This window comes from Crocodylus siamensis, chromosome 3 (genome assembly GCF_052110815.1).
Source record: "Crocodylus siamensis isolate JL-2025a chromosome 3, ASM5211081v1, whole genome shotgun sequence".
Classification (NCBI taxonomy): domain Eukaryota; kingdom Metazoa; phylum Chordata; order Crocodylia; family Crocodylidae; genus Crocodylus; species Crocodylus siamensis.
In genome coordinates this window covers 204,252,901-204,272,202 of record NC_143397.1, presented here as the reverse complement: position 1 = coordinate 204,272,202, position 19,302 = coordinate 204,252,901, and positions in this window count along the sequence as shown.

The window sequence follows — 19,302 nt, the reverse complement described above, 5'->3', positions numbered from 1 at the left end:
CAGGGGCTGCTGCCCCCAGCAACGGCCTGCCCCCTCCTGCTGAAGCTGCAGGGTAGGGGCATGGTCAGACAAGGCCCTTTGGTGGGAGGGGAAGGGACTGAGTTATTCCTCCTCCATCCAGCCTCCAATGGAGAGGACAGCAAAGTTCTTATTCTACCACAGGGAGCGAGCACAGTGGTGACAGCAGGCAGACCTGGCTGCCAGTGGGGTAGAGGGGAGACTAACTCTCCTTCCTTTCTCCCTCTGCCTCAGGGGCCATAGTATCCCGCTGCTGCAGCAATGAGAGAGGAGTACCTGGTAGACCTGGCAGGTCCCTGCTGGTGAGATACAGAGCGGGAATTAAAACCTTCCCTGGCCAGTTCAGCCTGGACTGGCCGTGCCCTGCTTCAGCACAGCTTCCCCGCAGCTGAGGGCATGCACTAGCATCCCCCGGTTCCTGGTCTGAGCAACTGCAGGCGTGTGCTTGAGGTTCCTCCGTACAGAGAGAATGCTTGTCCTCTTACAAATGGATTTGACCTAGGCAGGTTAAACTAACCTGCAAAGGTTGAATCAGTTCAGGTTCCGGCTTTTTGAATGTCTGTCTGTAGCCAGGAAAAACAAAGTTATGGCACACACAACCACCATTATAGAATACTATCTCTTTAAGCAGTCTCCTTTCTGTTTGAGCCATGGCAACACCACAGGTACTAGCAACTTACTCTCACAGATACTACAGAACACTCCGGGAACAGAGCACACATAGGATGAAGTCTAGCACTTTTTCTTTACTAGGCAAACTGTGGGTTTAGGTCAAGTACAGAAAAGCAACATTTGGCTTACTCTATATAAAATTTGACAGCCTTGCAAAATTTTACCACAACTTCTTCCTTGCCTGCAGGATCTCCTTCCAAGATGGCGTTCTTTTACACCTCCCTAAGCTCCAGAGACCACCTTTATGTTTGCCATCAGACTTCTATGATATACTCCCCATAGCAAAATGATACCATTGTGCATCTCTGTTTACACAAGCTACACAGTTAAATGTAGCAATGAGGCATATTTGATCTCTCAAGTTACATGTGCACCTTTCCTCAGTGCAGTCACAGCTCAGCAATTATTCCCACTCCCATTCAGTACAAATACACCTAACAGTGAATAGAGTTCAAGTTTGTGCAGTGAAGGGTGGTATTCAAATCTATGAAACATGAGAGAAACAATAGCATGTTTTCTTATTTTTCTTCCTATCTAATTGCAGATTAATACACGCAAGAGCCATAGACCATCAGATCTTTTACTTTGATCATCAGTTTAACATAGGTCAGAGGGCTTTGTTCATTTACTCTTGTACCGAGACCAATAATTGTGGCTGACTGAAGCATTTCCCAATAAGCAATCTAGTTCTGATTTGAGGACAGAGAATGTCATGGAACTGCACACTTCTTTTTTGGAACCGTCTCACCACTATTGTTGGTTCTGAAGGAAAGTGGTGGAAACAGGGTACAGGTTGTGCTGAGGATGAGACACATGCCTGAGACTAGCTAGACAGTTGCTGCAGTGTGACTGTTGCCACTATCTTTTTTCAGCAATTTATCATTGTCATCTTGTAGACCCCTATGATGTATCCACCAAGCTGTGTGAATGTTTTTTTAGTGAATCATTTATTTACTAAAAGCACTACTTCAAAATGGTGGAAACTACTTGCAAAGTTGGGATTACATTAATTACATTAATTAATTACATTAATTAATGTAATTGCAAAATACAATTAAATTGCTTTTTCCCAGAGCCTTGAGGAAGGGTATGGTGAAGCCTGAAAGATTGTCTATGCTTATCTGGACCATACAGTTCATCTAATAAAAGATAACTGGCTTTTTGGATATTTCCTGGACCAACAGGGAATTAACATGCCTGACGGGTACAAATCTGCATTGCCCATATCCCAAAATGTGTGCCCTAACCATTGGGTGATAAGATATAAAATATGAACATGATCTGTTTTGGACAATACTAACAACTGGGAAAAAACTAGTTTTTATTCAGCGATAAGACATTATGGGGAAGACTGGATTCACCATTTTTGTAAGTAGGTTCAAGCCCCATTATATCAGCCAGAAGCAGTATCTACTTTTAGTAGGGCTAGGTAAAGACTATATATTACTATTCCTTCCATGATTAACTTGTTAGTCTGAAGAGACTTGTGCAAATTTTGACTATGAGATGAAAGAGACTCTTCCTTTTACCTTTACCAGTTTAGATAAGCATAAAATGAGCTTCCTTTGAAACCTGTAAGTTTTAATCCTAGAACAATCACTGAAAAACCTAAAAAACAGTGAAATGCAACACCTTTTAACCAATAAGATCACAAATAAAGAGAAATTTATGATTATTGTTTATGTATTAGTTTGCAAGCTCTAAATGTCAGGACTGTCTTTTATTGAATGGGTGAGTAAAAGTATGTGTGCATACATGTGCGTGCATGTAAAAAACCTGGCACAATGGAAACCTGGTCTCCAATTGGAGCCTCTAGACACTATCACTGTACAAACAAATTCATAACAATTAATTTTAGAGAGAATTTCCCCCAAAATTTGTCAAGATTTTTTAATAAGGTTGATGAGATATACTGACCTTTCTTTCCTGTTCCAGTCCAGAGCTACAGCCTTACTTACCATAGCTTCATAAATTGCCAACATTCTTGTGAACCAGAAAACAAAATATTAAAGGAGTAATTCATCAAAAATCAGAGACCACTTTATTACTGTAGTCTTCAAGGTGGAAAGAAATGGATCTTCTAAGATGTTGTAACCAAAGCATTATCTCCATTTAACTTGTAAAAAAAAATCAGCTTTTAAAAACTCTATTTAAAACACAGTCAACTTTTCTATCCAAGTATGCCACATATGCAATATTACCCCCAACTCAATTCGAATTCCTTTTCTTATACTATCCCAGACAATTTAAGGTTTACCTTCATGGTTATTGACCCACTTATTTATTTCCCTGCCGGTAACCTATACACTTTGGAATAATCCTTAAGTATGGAAATATTTTTATTATGTCACTCAGATTATTTTCTCCATTGATTAATCATGCACTGAAAGCAATTTTTAGAAATGGCTCCATTAAAGACACTGGATTCCCACTAAGCATTAGATTCCCAAGCTCTAATATGAGGAATTGAACATAACTTTCTTATCCAGTCATATTTAGTTTCTGCCCTGAAAAAAACATTCAGCCTTTTCTTTCAAAATGTTCCTTTCATTTTTATTGGAAAAGCAGAACCACAAATTGCAGAAGGTGGTGTTGGAAATGTCTTACACATATAACGACCACCTTGTTTGGCACCAGCATCTGATACTTTACTGGTATGCCTTATTTTAGGGATACTTTCAGTATAAGTTACTCACACTGAGACGTTGCTAACAGGCCAGCATGTAACCCCCACTCTCTATTCTTCATTCACTATTACTCAGTTTGATCAGTTTCAATATGAAGCAAGAGAGAGCGAGATAAAGACGGATATTATTCCTATTCCAGATTGAGTAGACTCTCTGAAAATGCAGTTGGCAAAATGCTGTCTGCAAAATTAGCTTCCAGAGGAGGTGAGAAGTGTGAACACTTTCTGCAGCTGATTTTATCTTTTTTGGGCCTTTGTGGTGTCCATTATGATGGGAACTGATGTTGTTGGAAGAAAATAGCTTTTATTGCTGCAAGCTGACTTGCTGCCAGAAATTCCTCAACCTCTGGGCCCTGCAGTCAATCAGCCACTTGAATAGGCTGGACTTACAATCTTGGGAAAATTCTGCCTGAAGGCACAATAAAAAAACACTGAAATAGTAAAAAGTCTTTGGAATTGCTTCCCCTTCTGGGGACAGAAAAAAACCTGGAGAAAGATAACTAAAAAGGCATATAGGAAAAGAATACAGTAGAAGTGAGGTCTACCTCAGCATCCAGGGGTATGTAGATCTAGGATAGGATTAGGGTTCTTTTCCAATAAATTGTATGGATAAATATACAAATAGAGACATTCTAGAATGGAAGTCAGAGGAGGTAACTTAATACCCTCTTTTGACAAATTATAAAATGTTTCTCCCTCCTGCCGGATTTCTATTAATAACTCCCATTTCTGACCCTAAATGATTTTCTGGTCTCACATCTATTCCTGTCATTCTACACATTTCCCCTAGATCAGTGGTGCTCAGCATCCTGCCTGTAGGATGCCTGTAGAGCAGTGTCATATGGCCCATACTCCAAACAAATGTACATATACATAAGGGTTTGGGAATTGTGTAGAGGGAAAGCAATGGGAGCACTGCCTTTCCATGAACCTGCTGCCAAATTTCTGGACCTGTGGGGAGCCCCATGGACCAGATGACAAGGCCCTGAGTACTAGATCACCAGTCTGTGGTGAGGCCAGCTTGCAGGGTCATGCCACAGCTAAATCTGATACATGGAATCCAGTCTGCAGACTGGCTCCATGCCACTCATACAACCCTGCTCTAGATAGATGAATTTGGCTTTTGAGATGTATCTAGTTCTATTCAAGGGGTCTCAGGTATTTCCATCGTCAGAATCATTATTCACAAAGTGTATGAGCCATGTATCTAACAGTGTATGAGCCATGTCAGAAGCTTCATGGTCTCCTTAAGGACCAGACAGTCTTCTTTGGTAGCTTTGCCACTGACTTCAAAGTAGCCAAGATTTCATCCCCAATATTTCACTAGTTTTGCTTACTTGTACATGTGTGACTTTCAACACTTAGGTATGTACTCAAGTAGCTTAACCCCTAGGTCTTCCAAGATTGGGTTTTGTGTTTACTGTTTAAGCTCTTACTAATTTTACTGTGTTCTTTTGGTCCAGTCCAGCTGCGAGGTGAATCAATCTTTCAATAATATAGATTTACTTAAATAATTTTAAAGCATCTTTGCTACACATTTTTTAAAGAAAATAATGAAATATTTACTATTCCTATGTGGTTACGATAATCAGGGCCACCATTTAACTGGCACACTTCAGTTACCACCTGGGCTGCCAATTCAGGAGTGTTCTTTTGTATTGTATTAATAATTTGCATATTATAAGACAGAAGTATAGTACAGATTATAAAGGAGCTGGCTTCAGGGCACACAATACCACCAGCCACATGCAGGCATCTGTATTATAGAAAGATTACATACTAAAAAGATTTTTGGTATAATATAAATTTTTTTAATTCTCAGCAAAGGACATAACCATTTTCCATAACAGCATCCCATAATACCATGGAACTATAATGATTATATATATAAGGCTCAATATGATATTAATCAAGGCTCTTGATGATAAGTAAATGATTTAATCAGTAATTATTTTCCTTCAACTAAAGACAGCCAACTAACTGCAAGGTAATTACCTATTACGATATACAGAATACACTGTAGGTTTTTTTCCACTAACAAATTGTATTCTGTGAGACACCTTTCCCCTCTCAAACTTCAATATGCAACTACATTGTCAGAAGTAACATCATTATCTCAAAGCAAGTCTGACAGTGTATTATACTGAGTAAAGTAAATTATTTGTATGGAAGCTCAACTAATATATCATATTGTCTCATTTCAATGGAAAATGAAAATTTTCTATTTTAATTTAATTAATGAACTCAGAAGAAACACAATTTTCTATATAGTTTCTGTGTTTTGCTTAACTGTGAATATCCTTTTTGCAAAATTAATTGAAAAATAGGATTATGAAAGACTGGAAAAAGTATATCAATCTTTATATGAAGCCTAATCACATATTAATATAGTATTACAGCATTCTTACTTGTCTTGTATATGGAAATATTTTGATCTTCATGACTTAAACATATGGCAAAGACATGATAAAACCATTTTGTGATAATGTTATAGTTTGTTCCTATACTAAAATAAATGTATATGTACATAAATAAAAATGGTAAGCTATCTTAAAGTGAGTATGGTATTTTTTGTTTTAGCATAATTTATTTAATTCACAATGAAAGCAAGCATAAACGGAGACCATCCTGTGGTCAACAAATGATACAGGTAACCTCTCTGCGTGGAATGCAGTAGATCAGGGAAGGAGCAGGCAATACTAGGTTGGAAGTGGCCTGTGCTCAGAGTCAGGCTTTGTTAAATAAATCTCCCACTCCTAAACATTGCCAGCCCCTGCCTGACAGAATAATGTCCTTGTGCTCTCCAAGACTTCACATACTGCACTGAAAACTGTTATCAAAAGATTCATTCAGTTTCTGTTAATATTGAAACATTGTTTATCAAGATCTTTTGACCATGTTCAGACAAGCACAGATGTTTGGTTCCCCAAGGACAAGTAGCAGTGGTACATCTTGTGCCACTGCTACTTGTCTCTAGGGAACACCTGTGCCACATGTGCTCTAGTGTGAGGCAGCTTAACCCAGGTGGGGTAGAGGAGATTGGAGCCAGCAACTGTGCTGTCCCCAGTAGCCTTACCTTCCAGTCTTAGGGGCCAGGGAAGCTGCAGCTGTGGTGCTCCTGCAGCTGGGAACCTGACCAGAAGCCAGAGTGTGGCTCTAGCCAGCCAGGCTCTGGTTTTGGGCAGTGTGCACTGCTGCCACATGCACCACTCTGTTTTTTTTTTTCTTGTGGGTTTTTTTTAACCCAGGATCTCCCGGGGTCAAAAAAACCCAACCCCTCAGGTGATAGCAGGACAGGAAATGCCTGAATGTGCAGTGTGTGGTGCAACGGATGGGTCTGCTGCACCACATACCTCATAACTGCACTCATCTGGACATAACCTTTGTACACACTGCAATCAGCTTGAAAGTGTGGTTGCCTCATCCAACAAACTGTAGCATTTTCTGGTATTACTGGGACCAAACAAAAGCCTCAATTCTCACTTTAAGTTTCTACATTTAAGAAGTTTAGACACAGTCCTTTTGGAGAGATTTCAATAAGAATTTGCTTGTATATTGACTGTGGCAATGAAATCTTTGTTTTCAGTTGTATCAACTTATTTTAGCTATAGGCTTGTAGAATTAAATATAAAGGCCATTAAAAAAACAGGGTTAGGATGTCTTATGTACCTGATATTTGAAAGGGTTGATTTACCCATGCCACTTGGAGTAGGGCCACCCATTCATTTGAAGCACTAATAATTTCCAAGAGATTTGCAGTGCCACCAAAATGTGGCAGGATACGCACACACAGCAGTTCAAGTGCCTGGATGTTTGAAGCACTGCAAAACATGGCAAGAAAATATACTGCTAGTGCTCTGCAGCCGGGGAACTGGTATATTAAATCCTAGAATGTTTGGGGGGGGGGGAGCATTTCTAGAGGTTCCCAAGGACAGATGAGAGCAAAGGACAGCACCAATTGACTGGTCATCTGGAGACCATACCCAACTATTCCCCTTCCTCCATCTTGGCAGTGCAGTCCCAGTTCTTCAGTCAGTTTCCGCTCAAAAAGGCTAACCAGTTACACCCACAGCCTGGAATTTATCCCTGTCATGTGCATGCCTTATGGTTCCTAATCCAGCAGTTTTAGCAGGATATGTACATGCTGCACTCCTGCCAGCAGTCAAGGACTACCACCACTTCTTCAGTGAGCTCATTCAGCTCCTATACCAGCTGGTATACAGTACCATGCGCAGCCACACAGACTAACCAAGACCCTGGCTATGTGTATCCTCAATTTCTGCCCTCTGTTCCTGTCCGCCAGTACCCACAGGGCCAATGAGGATAATGCCACACTGAATGAACACCATACCAACTGGGATGCTTTGAGATCACTTACACATCATATACTAGTACTTTGAGGCATGTGACACAAATGTTGACTTCTGGGAGGACCTATGAAGACAATCAGTGGGAGAAGAACTTCAGAATGCACTGGTACTTTCACAAAGACATTCACTGAGCTGAGTCCTACTCTTGTGTTACAGGGCACCAGCAGAAATACATCTTATATTGTCAAGAAAGCACTGCCTTTACCATTTCCATCTGGAAGCTCACAGTCCCTGACAGCCCCCACTCCATTAAGTGCCTATTTGCCATGAGCAATTCCACAGTGAGTGAGACATTGAAGGCCATGTTCCTGACTATTCATTGGATGACAGCACCCTGCTTCACCCACTTCATCAACCTGTGGGAAGTCCCCAGCAGAGGGAGGGCACTGTCTAAGCATGATGGGCTCATTTGTCACTGCAAACACTAAGATTCATGCTTGGTGGTACTGAGCCAGGGCCCAGGCCCCAGGCCTCACAAGACTAATGGTGCAATGTGAAGCATATGTGCATCTCCCAGCAGAACTGTCCACAGGGTGGCTCTTCACAATGTTGTTGTGTAGGTCTTCGATGCTGTCTTGACTTCAGAAGAGTCACTCAGCAGTCTCCTTTACCCCAGACATGGCCTTTTCTAATTACAGCAACCTTCAGCCAGGCTGAAGTAACCTTTGAATACTCTCACACTAACTCAAGAGCTCATGAGTGCTTCCTCGATATGCTTGTTGAACTTCCAAATAAGGCCAGAGAAGCTGATGGGACAGGAAGAAATGTGTTTCATGCACAACAGGCGCATCTACACATGCTGATGTAAGGCACTTTAGCTTGATTTAAGGCACATTAAGGGTGTGCATCTACATGTGCACATCCTTAATGCACCTTAAAAATGGTGATTTCAGGCTATTTTAAGGACACTGATGCATGTGATGCATGGTAACTTTTAATTAGCATTGCTTGCTAATTAAAGTGCCCAACACTGTCCCAGAGCATATATAAAAATGTGATACCTGCAAAAAGCAGGTTTAAAACTTAGGTGCAAATAGCTAAAGTGCATTAACACACATATAAACACATTAAGGAACATTAACACTATGTATGGACTGACTTGGGACTAAGTTTAGTGTGTGGTGTTAATATGTTTTAACATGTGCACATGTAGACATGAGCCTAGATCGCATTAATGTGCATTGAACTAATGCGCATTAAATTTAGGTGTACCTAAATGCACGTGTAGAGAAACTCAACAAAACAGTCACCAGAGCCAACTCAGATTGGGAAGTACTCTGGAAATAGCTTGAAATCCACTTCTCTGTGGATTGGGAAGGACTTTCTCTTGCTCACAAAGATGGTGCTCAACAGCAAACGAGTTTGGAGGCACGTGCACTGAGCTTTGTCTCCCTGGGGCAATAGAGGTCAGTGCCGGTCACAGACAGACTCCCTGGAGCTGGAAAGTGGGGGCACAGAACTAGACCAAAGCCTTTTGGGATGCTGGAGAACTCTGCCACACCCTGTAGTATGACATGTAACTGTACAGGCCTTACACATGTTGCTAGAAATTCTGAGAAACACTACTGAGAAGCTCCTGTTGGAAAGAGGCAATATTTCATGCCATTTTTTTCTGTTTTTCCTACTACAAGCCACTTGAAGGGCTGCATACTCACTTCTTGCAGAGTTGAAGGGACATTTTTAGTGCTACAGATATAATGCCTGTCCATGGGCATAGGTGCTAGTAGTAGGGTTGGAGTCAGTGGCAATGCATAAGGGGGTGCATGTGGGTGCATGGGGGTATGTGTGCATCCCCTGAGAGTGCTGGTGCACCCCCTAACAGACCACCCTCACCGCTTAGGTGATGGGCAGGGGTCCTGGCAGGAGCACCGGTGCCCCCCCCGTGAGCGCTGGCCGGGCAGTGGGAATGCTGTGGCCACTTTCAGAAGTCCACAGCCATTCCCAGAAGTGCTGCAGCCACTTCTGGAAGCCAGTGAATGTGATCGGCCATGGGGGGACCCCCCCCCAGTCGGGGAGTTCAGATGTAGTGGGACCCCCCCAGTTGCTGACTGGTTGCTGGGGGGGCATGTGCCCCCTCCCCCCAAGTAAGGTGGCACCAGTCACACATGGTTGGAGTGATGATGTAGCTGTGATGCTCCAAAAAACATACGGGGCAAGCATGTTGTATTGATATCCTCTACTAGACCAACTATATCACTGAATGAGGATCTAAAGGTGTTGTACGTGCCTAAAACCTGGTCTAACATCTCCCCCTGTGACATAGTCCAATAAGGATATCACCAAAAAACCCTTGCTCCTCAGGTCTAATTTCAGGCATTTCTGTTTTAAAATGTAGTTTGAAATGCAGATATAAGCATTGGTTTTGAGGCATGAATACAAGCTAATGACCATATATAAGGTCATTAAACTCCATAGCCCATAATCCTAAAACTACACTTAAAGTGTCAGAACTGCTTTGCAGAATACACCATACATTATTACCAATGTGCCAGGGTAGTCACCTGATTGTGCAATTTTTGCTAACAGTAGAAAGCTTATTGCTGTTTCATTACAAGAAATAAGAAATAGCATGAAGTTTTAAACAACCATTGGATAGGATTTAAGATTTAAACTTTTAAAAAAATTAAATATTTCTTTAATGATCATAAGGCAAGTACCATAAGGTTTCCTTCAGCCATAAGAAAAAATATATAAAATGTTGCTTCCTTCATAAATCTTAAAGATATAAATAGGGTCTAGCATTCATTCTTTTTTTTTTACCTAGAAAAAAATGTTAACATTTTCTAGGACCTAGTTTCCTACTCAATGGATTTAGTCCCATAATTTATACCTTCAAAAAAATTAAATGATAATTTTAACAACTCCCCTGTGGACCAGCTCCATCTCAAGCTCCAGTTTGGGAGTTCTTGTTCCTCATTTCTTAAGAAAGAGACCCTTTTTATCCTTAGGTGGCAGCCCAAACAATTTTTCCAATGTGGGACAAGTCCCCCCCACCTTTTTTTCCCTGGTTACAGATTCATAACCCTTTCCTGGCATGTTGGAGAGCAGCATATGTACACTTCATTACTGTCTTCTATTTTAAAGCTTATTTAATTTGAGATGTGGTTGCTTTTAAAAGCATGAGAGCTACAGGATCACACACATGAAAATGCATACATTGCAGGAAAGTTTCCTGTTATGCGACAGAAGGTGTACATCTTTCAAAGGAAGTAAGAAATGCACAGAGTGGCAGTTCCAAGAAAAGGTTACATAAATGTAAAAAGCAAATACTTTCAAGGGAAAAAAATAAGCATAACTTACAGTTGACCCTGGGCAGTTTTAATTTATGGGGTGCAAATGGGACCCACTCAAAGTATCTGATACAACCAAAACACTGAGACCCATACATAGTCAGAGAAGCAGTAACAGCCCTATTTACTAGGCAACATTTTCAGAGCTCTATTATGTATGTATCTTGTTTCAGTTTAACATTACTATATATACAACTATGCAATATCAGTTCTGAAAATATACATGCAGGATCAGGATATGGGAAGGATAAGGGGGAAATAGAAGCCTGTGAAATTGCCTTAAAAACACCTCTTCAAAGTAAACTTGATAGAGTGAGCTGTGTTAGTGACATTACTTTTAAATATGTAAACACTGAGGCCTTGGTACCTAACACTTCATCAGGACTATTATACAATCCAGGAATGTATATTTATGCATAATAACTCTCACTAAATGACATAAAATAGAAATTATTAATGGAATATTTTGTCAATTTTTTCTGACTGTAAGTATAGAATTGTGCATAATAACTGCTCAGAATGCTCTTACACAAGAAAGTTTAAGTTAGTTTTTTTAATCACCTGGGAAATTCAGAACTGAGCTGGTTCCTGAAAAAAAATTTCTTCTACAGCAAAAAACCAGTGTTCTGTTTTTCACTTGTATTTTGCACTTACTAGTAGGAAGTTTAGATTATGTCCATTTTACAAAGAACCTTTAGCATACTAAATGAAGAAATGATTCTATGAAGTTACTTTTAAAATACAATGGGGGCAAAACCGCAGCTAAAATACTGTGGCTAGAAAGTGTTCTATCCCTGTGGAAACTAAGGGCCTTGTTACATGTTACATTGTGAGTAACAAAGATGTTGATCGAGTTGGTTCTACCTCAAGCTTGGAACTGTCACACTCCAGGGCAGCAGGGGCCTGGAGGACTGAAAAGTAAGGATCCCCCTTTCCAATTCTGGGCTTCCCCCACTGCCCCTTCCTCAGGGCTCTCCTGGTTACCTGTGCTGCCCACCCGCCTTGTCATGAGGCATAACCCAGAGTGGCTACATTTTAGGGTTTTAATGCAACCTGAGCTGAGTAACCCAGATCAGAGCTAATTCTGCCCTGGAGTGGTATATGTTTGAGTCCCATAAAGAGTACTTAAAGCCAGTTTCAGGTGTTAATGTGCAGACAATCAAGGTGTTAAGAGCCCCAGGAGCCATCCAAGATTATCCTGTAACAATGCTAGCTAGTTTCATCAGGACCTCCAAATTAACATCTGGCATTGAGGGCTTGCTTGAGCTATGGGCTCTCTGCTGTTGATTTTTTATTACGTAACACTGCAACATACCTTTGTCATTCAAATCTAACAAACCAGCCACTGGCATATAGCTGTGTCTAAAACCAACAACTTCCATATATAGAGGTCTATCAAATGCAGTGGTGTAACTGAGCAAAATGGCCAGAGCAGCAAGCCTGGGTGCCACATGTGCTGAAGCTGCCACCTACAAATACCCCTTTTTATTTTTTAATAAAAAAGAAGGAATCAGATTCAACTCATTCTGTTGAAATGTCATTGAAGGATTATTCTAGAGTGATCTAAGCATATTCAGTATCCTTTGCCCCCAATGGGTATGCCAAGTTCTTATCACTTTAGTGGATCAGCCCTTAATTATGCATTGTTAGAGAAAATGTGTTCAGTTCTGATCTTTAGCAAGTATGTGCTCTCTCTTAGAAAAAGTACTTTACTGTGTCATAGCTAAGAAGGTATACCCCAGGGTCATTATGAAGCTATCACTTTAACACTTTGGCACTCCAACACCTAGGGGAGCTTCAGAATCTTACCACACCATCTTGTGGCCTCTCTGCTGAATGTATATTCTTTCACATGGGTGTCTGGTGCCTCTTGAGTCAGGGGAGGGGATATGTGGCCCCCTGACACCAGGCAGCGACCAGGAGGGGGTCCCCCAGTAGCCGATCCTGCTGGCCCAGGGGGTGTGGTGGGGGTTCCCCCGCAGTCAATCTCACTCACCATAAAAGCGGCTGCACCGTTCCTGGAACTCCCATGGCCACTTCTGGAAAGGTGCAGCTGCTTTTGCTGGAGGCCCCACTCCCCAGTTGGCACTCGCAGTGGGGTCACTGGTGCTCCCATGTGTCCCGCTGCCTGCCGGCTAAACAGGGAGTATGCCTGACAGATGGTGCACCAGCGCTCTTACTGGGTGCACGTGCACCCTCATGCACTCCCTATGCTTCGTCCCTGCTCTTTCAAAAAGACGAGTCAGGAGATTGCTGTGTTGTAACTTTTTAAGCCTCTGTTTTCTGCCACCAAAGATATTTATTGTCAAACAGACTCTTAAAATGGGATCAAAACTTGCCTTAGACTCACACTTTTCAGAATGAGTCACATTTGGTTGGATTGGGAAGAGGGGTCTTGTGGAAGCCATGATTTTGTCACATTTAACATGACTGTATATGAAACATCTCTGTAACTCATTATAGCCTCAGTATACAGTACTGTTGGGCTTGACCAAAGCCCATCCATTTTGATAAGATTTTCATTTACTTCAAAAGTATTATATTCTGATTCTAAGCCACATCAGGTATGTGTCCTCAAGGCTTAAAAAATAATTAATTAAATTAAATTCTCTTTGAATGTTGTAAAAACAATTCATTCTCAACTAAGATGTGTGTATACTAAACTTCTGATCAAAGCCTATTTGAAAATAAAAAGAAATTGGGAAGAAATGTACATTAAAACTTTGCATTGGCATTTAATTCTTAAGACATGAATGGTGGTGCAATATTTCAATGTATGTTATTAAATTATTTATATAATTTCTGACAGTCAAACAGCTAGAAAGCAGAAGTTATACTTTAAGATACATATAGTATTTATAATAGGATTTTTTTTTAACAATTACATACAGGGAAAAAAAATCAACACATAACATCTAAACAGTACCTTGATTTTCAAAATATTTTCCTTAAACTTGCTTGCTGAAACACATATATGACTGTCTTTCATGACGTGACAAGTCATACTTCATAACATCTTTGATATCAGTTTATCTTCCTTCTAATTCTGTTTGAAGCTAAATGTTGATTCATGTTTGTTTCAGAGCTGACTCTTCTTAAAGCCGTCAACCTTTGAACAACTTCCTGACACATCTGGCAGGATCTCACAGAATCTGAGCGGCACTATCACTGAGTAGGCATTTTTAAATATAGAGAAATCAACATAGTCAAATGGTTAGAAGATCAAGAGTAAATTGGCTTCCCCACTACACACGTAAACCTCACAAATGTGACCCTATTATAAAAGCCAAATTTGATATATTTTACACTGTACCCATCAGCCCATATACAGGAGGATGCAACTAGCACTATCCTCAGAATAAAGTTTCTTCCATAGTTTAAGGAACAAGTATTTATTTAACTGTTTTTAGATAGAATTCCGGCTAGTTCAGGCTGGAATCAGTGTAACAAATTCTTCCATTTTGGAAAAGGTCATATCAGTTAAATTCTTTTTAAGAATTTTTCAAACAAATTAAAGTGAGACACAAATATTGGGGTGAGGGGGTGACATCTTTTATTGGACCAACTTCCTGTTGGAACAGTTATTCAGCTTTCAAATGCAAGGCATTCTTTGTCAGGTCATCAGATGCAAGAATGTCTTGTATTTGAAAGCTTTCTAATTTTATTCCAACCAATTGGTCCAATAAAAGATATAATCCCCCCCAAAATCCTCCCTCACCTAATAAGTGGACCATCACAGCTTCAATATCGCTCTAACACTGTCATAACAACAAAGTATCACTTTCAGAGTTCATGAAGAAATATTTCATCACTAAAGGTCTGGCAATATAATAGATTCAACAATGCTAGTAATTAATATGTATAGCATATCCTTCTCAAATATATTTAAATTTTCTTTACAGTCTTAGTCAACAAGCGTAGTTTCTACATCACATTTTCAGTCTGGTATGATTGGGGTATCTCTTCAGTCACATAAGACTGAGCTAGAGTATACCAATTACAGCATGGTTTCCAACTATAATTTTGTATAAAATTTTCTATGCTACAAAATTAATACCTGATTTTCCTAAAGAAGACAATGATGGTGCAACTGTACCAGTTTTAAGAAAGGTATCAGATGAGGCTGGGGAGGGAAACCCAGGGATGGAAATTCCCAATTATCCTTTAAATTTTGGTATGCAACAAAGAAAACTTCCCAGAAACACCCATCCTAGCCTTTAAACAAGCACTGAATTTCACTAACCTCATCACCAGAAGCAAACTTCCTATGGCCCAAAACACGCCAGATGGATCCAGACCATGCCAGGACAAGAAATGTAAAACTTGCCAACATACCTCCATCCCCCCATGCAATTACTACACCCCACAACAGAACCATCAGCATTCCTGGATCTCACAGCTGCGCCTTCAGAAATGTAATATATCTCATCCAATGCACCAAATGCCTTGATGGAAAATAAGTAGGCGAGACCAAACAACAACTGTGCACCAGAATGAACGCATGCTGGAAATGTATCAAAGACAAGAATATCCATTTACCTGTGAGGGCACATTTCTCACAAGAAAACCACTCTCTCCAATCTCTCAGTTCTTATCCTCAAAGGGAATTTACAAAACACGTTTCACAGAGGAGCCTACAAACTCCACTTCATCAACCTCCTGGATACAAAAAATCATGGACTAAATATAGACATTGGATTTATGACACATAACCTGTTTAACATCTGACTCCCCAGGTACCTCTCCACTATTTACCAGCTACATTCATTCCCCTCCCTCCAGCCCAACCTGTCTCTCACCCATTGACTCCTAATTTATTTTGTCACTGACTGGCTTTCTTGCATGCATACTAGCCTCTGGCTTCTTTACTATTCATTCCATCCAGGAAGGGCACAGACCAACTGCAGATGCTTCCTCAGCCTGACGAAGAGCGTTTGTGCCTGAAAGCTTGCAAAGAAGAATTTTTTCCAACTATTTGATTTGGTCTAATAAAAGATATCAGATTTACCCAAATAACCTTGTCTGCTATGCAGCTGAAAAACCCACCAATACGTGCTTAGGAGCCAAATGAAGACTGAGGTTATTAGCAAATTCTTGATGCTACATAGGTGTTTGAACATATTAGGGAGAAAGGTATTCTAGAGGACCAACTAACACCATCACCATTTGCCAGAATGAATGGCTAGGTCGAGAGTGCAACAATGGAACAGGGAACATAGGTTGTTTAACCAAATCAAATAAAGAGGTATTGGCATCCAGGCACAAGCAACACTGCCTCTTGTTCATATAGTATTTTCCAAGAAGGCAAATCTGGCAAGGTAGGCAGCTCCTGGTTGAGTCAGAAAACCTGGAGGTGACATGGAGTTGTTGTTCTTCCCTTAAACAACAGGGGCTTGCAAAATACTGAGTGACAACACACTAATGTACAATCGCACATAGTTCTTTACAGACAATGAGACTCAATAGTGACAGAATTTGTCTGATTTTTAAATACACTTGTACTTGGCTAAGTAGGTGTTGATTGCTAAGCAAGCCTTGTAATTTATTGATACTTTTATGGCAAAGCTTGCAATCACTGCTGGCATGTTCAGCTTTCCTTAACTTTTGCATAAGTTTGGGTCCAAGTATGGAAAAAATGACAAGAGGGCCATCTAAGGACTGAAAACTCAGTGAAATCAATTAACTTCAAAAGGCTTTGAATAAAGTCCTTATTGTAGTTGGTTTTGTCATCCCCAAGTGTTCAAAAATTATGAGTAGCATGAAAATTTAAATGTCACTAAATATACACATAGAACTAAGGTTCATATACTTGTCTTTTGGTTTCTGAATCTTTCTTCATTTGTTCAAATTTTTTCTGTAACCAGGAAGACTATGGAACTATTTTAAATAAAGACTAAGGATTGTACAATCATTTGATTCCAGTGGCTGCAACTTTTAGAAAACCAGGAAATATCAGAGTACTCACAATAAAATCAACAGTTGAGAACAATAGTATACAGCCACCCAAAAAAAGCACGTTCTTGCCTCCCAGCATTGACCGACTGGAAGCTGAAACTCAGGGAGTACAGTTGCACAAGATTTGAAGCCCATAGTTAGTGTCCTAAGGTTTTATGGCTACTTATGACTGGCAGGGACTATTATCTGTCAAGAACATTGAAGTTTAAACCATTCTATTTCAATATCATTTGCAACCTTGCTCTTTAAACCATTTGCTAGTGTTGTTTTCTCTTTCTGCACCATCCAGAGTGACATCGCCAAGTGCACTGTATTCCATACTTATATAAAGGTTTAGCATTCCATTCCAAAGAAGAACCTATAGAGACATTAACTAATTTTATGATCTCTTTAAATGCACTAGGCCAAATTCCACTCTCAAATACACAGGTAAAACTTCCATTGATTGCAGTCTTCATTAATTCAATGGGAGTTGAGCCTAGACCTTGTATCTGACGGTTGAATGCGACCTGGTATATCCATTAACTGGCCTTGGTCTGTATAGCTCTTTATTAAGTAGAAGGGGAAAAAAAGACACACACGCACACAGATAAATGGATAGAGAAAAAGGGCTCTCCCTAAAGATTTCTGATGAGAACAAAACAATGCCCTGAAATAAAATATAGAAAATGCTCAACTATTACTGATTTAAAGTGGTTAAAGCAAGAGTTCAAAGTGTCAACACTTTAAATACAATTATACGCATTACATTTTAATATTTTAATATAAGAACAATTGGATAAAGTCAGGGTTTAAATTTCCTTTTAAAAACAAACAACAAAAATGCATTAGCTTGAAGTACATGCATTAGTCAACAGGAAGTCTGATTACATTTGTCAAGGTAAAATACCCCATCCTTATTACACTACCTCATTAAAACTGTTAAAAAATAACATTAACAGGTGATTTTAACTGTTTCATACAGAATAAAATCTATCCCAAGACTCCATTTAATCTGACAGAAATTGGTAACTTCTCAGAGTTCCCAAAAGAGATGGAGTCAAACTGTATCCAAATACAATCAGTAATAGTTTGGTGTGGTCTCTTAAAAGAAAGATACTTTACCTAATATATTTGATAATAATTTCAAAGTTTTAACTGAATGCACATACATTTTGTGCACTTTACTTTTTCAAACATTGAAATATTAAAAAAATTACACAGGTAATTAGACTTTGGACCTAGTCCTAGTGCTGGACACACTGGCATTCAAATACTTATATCAGCAGAAGGAAATTAATGGATCGGCCTTCAATAACTGTCACTTTGGGATGAAGTCACTTACTGGTCTTCCTGAAGCAGGTAGACAAACATATTGTTTAGCTGCTTTAAATGGGAAGAGGAAGCTGCTAAGGAGAACACATCAGCTGTTATGACCTAACTGTTATCTCTGCAAGCTTCAATAGCAATGCAAGTAAGCTAAATGATCCTAAGGGCCTTGCTATACATTCAAATTAAAGCTGGATACAAACCAGGTATTGAGTTGTTACTCATTTTCAAGCACTAACCTTACAGCTAGTTAGCTCTTTTATAGTTGGATAGTCATTTTTTATTGTGCAATAATTACTTTTCACATGCAGCTGGTCTAAATTTATTGTGCAATTAACCAGTTAATTGTGTAATATATGTAATGTGTAGCAGGGGTCTAACTTTGACCTTGAATGAAGGAGAGTTAAAATTGGAGTCATTTTCATCATTCAAACATCATTGCATTTCCTTTCAAACAATTACAACAGCAAGGCATAATACCAAAACAACAGAATTAGACAGACATAACAAACAGCTATAGCGTAACAGCCAGTATTGGCATTTTTTGATATTAATATAACTATTATTTCTGTCTATATTCTGAGCAACTTGTTCCATGTTCAGTACTACAACAGTCTTACCTATGAATGTGTCTGGCCAGAGTTGCTCCTGCTTGAAGACAATAACTAGGGTTACCATATTTCCAGGATCAAAAAAGAGCATGCATGCGCACACACGTGCGCGCGCGCACACACACACACACACACACACACACACACACACACACTTGCTGGGGCCTGCACACATGGCCCCTGACAACCAATCACCTTTCCAGCCCCAAGCATCCAAGTTGTTCATGCCTGGGAGGCAAAGCAAAAACCCGGACATTTGCTCACTTGTTAAAAACCCGCCCAGACATGAGGACATGAGGCCAAAAAAGAGGACAGACATGTCTGGGAAAACTGGGATGTATGGTAACCCTAAATAAGTCACTTCAGGCTATGTTGACAGTGCATCCTGATCT